This window comes from Sapajus apella, unplaced genomic scaffold, assembly GCF_009761245.1.
Source record: "Sapajus apella isolate SASKATOON/1434 unplaced genomic scaffold, GSC_monkey_1.0 scaffold76, whole genome shotgun sequence".
Lineage (NCBI taxonomy): Eukaryota > Metazoa > Chordata > Mammalia > Primates > Cebidae > Sapajus > Sapajus apella.
The window spans coordinates 6,065,804-6,072,233 of NW_022437016.1; the positions used below are offsets into that span (position 1 = coordinate 6,065,804).

The following is a 6,430-nucleotide window of genomic DNA, read 5'->3' on the forward strand; positions in this document are numbered from 1 at the left end:
TTTTTTTTTTTTTTTTTTTTTGAGACAGAGTCTCCCTCTGTCGCCCAGGCTGGAATGCAAGGGCACAATCTCAGTTCACTGCAACCTCCACCTCCTGGTTCAAGCAATTCTCCTAGCCTCAGCCTCCCAAGTAGCTGAAGTTACAGGTGCCCACCACCACACTCAACTATTTTTCGTATTTTTAGTAGAGTTAGGTTTTCACCATGTTGGCCAGGCTGGTCTCAAACTCCTGGCCTTAAGTGATCCACCTGCCTCAGCCTCCCAAAGTGCTGGGATTACAGGCGTGAGCTACCGCACCCAGCCTAATTTTTGTATTTTTTTTGTAGAGATAGGAGTTTCATTATGTTGCCCAGGCTGGTCTCGAACTCCTGGGCTCAAGTGATCCTCCTGCCTTAGCCTCCCAAAGTGTTGAGATTACAGGTGTGAGGAACTGTGCCCGGCCAATATACAGTTCATTATAACTAAGTCCTTTTTATAAACTGATGAGTAAAAATTATATATGTTTATGTCATACAACATGTTTTGATATATGTATACATTACAGAATGGCTAAATCAAGCGATTTAATGTGCATCCCCTGACATACTTTTTTTGTAATGAGAATAATTAAAATCTACTCTACTAGCAATTATCAAATATTCATATATTGTTGTTAACCATCATGACCATGATGTACGATACTCTTGAACTTACTCCTCATGTCTAACAAAAATGTTGGATCTCTTGGCCCTATCTCCCATGTTTTCCCAACCCCCAGCCTCTGGTAACCTTCATTTATTGTCAGTTTGTATGAATTTGAGTTTTGTTATACTCCACATATAAGTGAGTTCATGCACTTATTTGTCCTTCAGTGCCTGGTTTATTTCCCTTAACATAATGTACTCCAGATTCATCCCCGTTGTTGGAAATGATAGGATTTCTTTCATTTACAAAGTGGAATCGCATTTTATTGTGGATATATAAAATGGATGGATGAACATTTTCTTTCTTTTCTTTCTTTCTTCATGCACTGGTGGACCTTAGCTTGATGCCACTAATCTTGTGAATAATGCTGCACTGAATGTGGGGAGTGCAGATATCCCTTTGACATACTGATTTAATATCTTTTGGATATATGTCCAGTAGCGGAATTGCTAGATGGTATAGTAGTTCTATTTTTAATTTTGTGACGAACCTCCATAATGGCTGTATTATTGGTTTACCATAATACATTGTAGTTTTAATTTGCATTTCCCTGATGATCAGTGGTATTGAGCATTATATGTATATACCTGTTGGCCATTTGTATTTCTTCTTTTAAGAAATGTCTATTTAGGATCTTTGGTCACTTCTAAATCAGGTTATTTGGTCAGGACACAGTGGCTCACACCTGTAATCCCAGCACTTTGGGAACCAGGGCTGGTGGATCACCTGAGATCAGGAGTTCAAGACCAGCCTGGCCAACATGGTGAAACCCTGTCTTTACTAAAAATACAAAAAATTAGATGGATGCGGTGGTACGTGTCTATAATCCCAGCTACTAAGGAGGCTGACACAGGAGAATTGCTTGAACCCAGGAGGCAGAGGTTGCAATGAGCCGAGATCATGCCACTGCACTCTAGCCTGGGCAAGAGAGTGAGACTCGATCTCAAAAAATAAAAATAAAAAATAATATATAAATAAGGTGATTTGCTTTCATGCTATTGTGTTGAGTCCCTTATATATTTGGATACTAACCCCATACAGATATATGGCTTGCAAATATTTTCTCCCATTCCATAGGTTATCTCTTCACTGATTGCTTCTTTTGATATGCAGAAGCTTTATAGTTTGAGGTAATCTCATTTGTGTATTTTAGTTTTTGTTGCCTATACTTTGGGGGTCATATCCAAGAAAATCTTTGCCCAGACCAATGTCATGGAGCTTCCCCCGCCTATGTTTGCTTCTGGTAGTTGTACACATCTTACATTTAAGTCTTTAATCTATTGTGAGTTGATTTTTTGTATATAGTGTGAGATGAGGATATACTTTCATTATTCTGCATGTAGATATCCAGTTGTCCCAGCAGCATTTATTGGAGAGACTGTCTTTTTCCTATTCCGTGTTTTTGGCATCTTTATCAAAAATCAATTGACCATAAAGGCATGAATTTATTTCTGGGCTCTCTATTGTGTTCCATTGGTCTGTGTGTCTGTTTTTATAGTGTGCATGCTGTTTAGATTACCGTAGCTTTGTAACAGATATTCAAATCCAGTAGTATAATGCCTTTAGCTTTGTTATTTTGCTCAAGTTCAAAATCTTTTGTATTTTCATACAAATTTTAGGATTGTTTTTTCTATTTCTGCGAAAAATGTCATTGGAATCTTACTAGGGATTGCATTGAATCTGTATATGGCTTCAGGTAGCAGGGACATTTTAACAATATTAGTCCTTCCAATACATGAACATGGCATATCCTTTCTCTAATTTATGTCATCTTCAATTTCTTTCATCAGTGTTTTAGTTTTTATTATACTGATTTTTTAACCTCCTTATTTAAAGTTACTCCTATTTTTTTTAATGCTATTATAAATGGGATAGTTTTCTTCATTTCTTTTTTCAGGTAGTACGTTGTTAGTATATGAAAATGCTACTGATTTTTGTAAGTTGATTTTTTTCCCTGCAACTTTATTGAATTTATTTATCAGTTCTAACAGTTTTTAATGGAGTCTTTAGGGTTTTCTCTTATGCAGTCATATTGTCAGCAAACAGTGACAATTTTGGCCGGGCATGGTGGCTCACACCTGTAATCCCAGCACTTTGGGAAGCCGAGGTGGGCAGATCAACTGAGGTCCGGAGTTCGAGACCAGCATGACCAACATGAAGAAACTCTGTCTCTACTAAAACTACAAAATTAGCCAGGCATGGCGGCGCATGCCTGTAGTCCCAGCTATCAGGAGACTGAGGCAGGAGAATTGCTTAAACCCGGGAGGCGGAGGTTGCAGTGAGCAGAGATGGCACCATTGCACTCCAGCCTGGGCAACAAGAGTGAAACTCTGTCTCAAAAAAAAAAAGAAAGAAAGAAACAGTGACAGTTTCACTTCTTCCTTTCCTATTTGGAAATACACTGTATGTCTTTAATTTTTATATAAATATATAAGTTCTTGCTCTCTCTCTCTCCCTCTCACTCTCTGTTGTCCAGGCTGGAGTGCAATGGCGTAAACACAGCTCACCACATTCTTGACCTCCCAGGCCCAGTAGATCCTCTTGCCTCAGCCCCCTAAGTAGCTGAGACTACAGGTGTGCACCACCTCATTCAGCTAATGTTTGTATTTTTTTTAAGAGATGGGAACTTGCCATGTTGCCCAGGCTTATCTTGAATTCCTAGCCTCAAGTGATCCTCCTGCCTCAGCTATCAGGGTAATGCTGGCCTCACAAAATGAGTTTGAAAGTATTCCCTTGCCTATTTTGGGGGAAGAATTTGAGAAAGATTGGTTTTAATTCTTTAAATGTTTGGTAGATGGCTTCAGCAGTGAAGCCATCAGATCCTGGGCTTTTTGTTGGTGGGAGACTTTTTATTACTGATTCAGTCTCTTTACTCTGCACTGGTCTGTTCAGATATTCCATTTCCTTATGTCTTAGAATTGATAAATTGTATGTGTCCAGGAATGTATCCATTTTTTCTATATTATCCATGTTGTTGGTGTGTAATTGTTCATAGTTGTCTCTTAAGATTTTTTTTTTTTTTTTTTTTTTGATATAGAGTCTTGCTCTTTCGCCCAGGCTGGAATCCAGTGGCACAATCTTGGTTCACTGCAACCTTTGCCTTTCAGATTCAAGTGATTCTTCTGCCTCAGCCCTCCGAGTAGCTGGGATTCCAGGTGCGCATCATCACACCTGGCTAATGTATTTTTAGTAGAGATGGGGTTTCACCATGTTGGCCAGGCTGGTTTCAAACTGCTGACCTCAAGTGATCCACCTGCCTCAGTCTCCCAAAGTGCTGGGATTATAGGTGTGAGCCACTGCATCCAGTCAGTTTGTTCTTTTACAGTTTCCTTGAGCTGTAATGTTAGGTTTTTTGTGATCTTTCTTTCCTTTTGATGTAGGCATTTAGTGCCATGAACTTCCCTTTTAGAACTGCTTTTGGTGCATCTTACAAGTCTTCATTTGTCTCAAGATATTTTTTAATTTCCCTTTTAATTTGTTTGACCCAGTATTTGTTCAAGAGCATATTATTTCCACCTATTTATTCATTTTCCTTGATTCCTCCTGTTACCGATTTCTAGTTTCGTGCCAATATGGTCACAAAAGATACTTAGTATGATTTCAATCTTCTTAAATTTTTAAAAATTTTCTGTGAGCTAACATATGATGTATCCTGGATAATGAAATGTGTGTGCTTAAGAAGAATGCATATTCTATTGCTTTTGAATATAATGTTCTGTATATGTCTGTTAGGTCCATTTTGTCTAAAGTGTAGCTCAAGTCCAATGTTTTCTTATTGATTTTCTGTTTGAACAATCTATTGTTAAAAGTGAGGTATCAAACCCCTACTATTATTGTGTTGTAGTCTCTTTATTATGGGCTTTGCTGTGTAATTCCCCTGAGGCTTACATAAACATTTTATAACAGGCTATTTTAACAACAACTTATTTTTAATCTCATACTCAAACTGTATGCTTTATTGCCACTCCTCTCATGTTTTATGCTCTGATGCCACACTGTTGAACCCCTCATATTCAGCACGTTAGTTTGTCTTTAACTTTTGACAATTTGATTATGCTGTATCTTGGTGTGGGTCTCTTTGGGTTCATTATTGGCTGTACTTTGGGCTTCTTGGATCTGGCTTTTCATTTCCTTTCCTTGGAAAGTTTTCTGTCATTTCCTTATATATATATTCTCTATCCCTTACTTTCTCTTCCTCTCCTTCTGGCACACCAATAATGTGTAAGTTTTTCAAATTGATGTTGTTCCATAAATCTATTAAATTATTTACACTCTTCTTCATTATTTTTTCTTTTTCCTCCCAGATTGAATGATTTCCAGTGACCTGTCTTCAAGGTCATTGATCCTTTCTTCTGCTTGATCTGGTCTGCTGTTGAACCCCTCTATTCAATTTTTCAGTTTAGATATAGTATTCTTCAAATTTATAATTTGTTTGGTACTTTTTTTGCCAAGAGGTATGTTTTATTTTCATTATTCATACAAATAATTTTCTATAATATCCCTGGGCAAACTGGATAATTTGGCAGTCCTATTGTGGGGGTCCCTTCAGAGACCCACAGGCCGGTGGCATCAGCATGGAGTGCCCAGGTTCACCGTGCAGCTTGTGGTTTGTGTCCATTTTGCAGGTGGCTCTTCCTTCACATCACGACTGGGGTCTTGAAGATGACAGGGGCAGGAAGTTCCTAGGAAATTTCACTTCGCTTCTCCTGCTCTGTGGTCTCTGGTTAGCAAGGTGTTCTTCTCCTGTGTCTCCATTTTCTTCAGCTTGGCCTTATCGAAGCTGGTGATTTCCCCTATGTCTGGTTTGCCTGCCATTTTCTTAAAACAATCCCTGCCATCCCACTCTGAGCCAGGACTCCTGGTGTCCCCACTTGCCTTGCTGCAGCAAGAGACATGGTATTTCTTATACTTTTTTTTCTTTTTGTTGAAATTCCCAGTTTGTTCTTATACTGATCTCTTGACTTTAGTAAGCATCTTTATTACCATTGTTATTATTATTGAGACAGTGTTCACTCTGTTGCGCCGGCTGGAGTGCAGTGGTGTGATTTTGGCTCACTACAGCCTCCACCTCCCAGTTTCAAGTGATTCTTGTGCCTCAGCCTCACAAGTAGCTGAGGCTGAGGGACTACAGGCATGTGCCACCATGCCTGGCTTTTTTGTTTGTTTTTCATATTTTTAGTAGAGATGGGGTTCCATCATGTTGGCCAGGCTGGTCTCAAACTCCTGGCCTCAACTCATCCACTCACCTCAGCTTCTCAAAGTGCTGGGATTACAGGCTTGAGCCACTAAGCCCAGCCTATCACCATTATTTTGAATTGCTATCAGGTAAAACAGTATCTCCCATTCGTTTGGGTTAGTTTCTATACAATTATCTTGCTCTTTTATTTGTAATGTATTTTCCTGTTTCTTCATTTCTCTTGACTCTCTGTGTTGGTTTCAAAAAGGACTAATCAAGCATCCTATATAAAATGTTCCATACCTCTGGGGATGCCTGTGAAAGAGGACAAAAGATACTATACCCAGAAATCTGTAGTACATTCAAGTATCTGATACCTGCTTGTGGATAATCTAATCATTCTGCATATATACACCAAAGTTGGTCATTCTGTCAGGGGATGCTCTCAGGATGGGCTGAGCAAACTGTGGGCAGCAGGCTCTCACTAGTATACATTCCAACTAAACCCTCAACTCCAGAAATGGTTCTACATGGGGCCTGGACCTCCCTAACAACCGGGTGTCCATGATC

At 39.1% G+C, this 6,430-nt stretch overlaps 1 pseudogene; it reads right to left on the reverse strand.

The window, feature by feature from the left end:
* Positions 1 to 4,981: 4,981 nt before the first annotated feature.
* LOC116532374 lies at positions 4,982 to 5,724 on the reverse strand (annotated as a pseudogene).
* Positions 5,725 to 6,430: the final 706 nt, after the last annotated feature.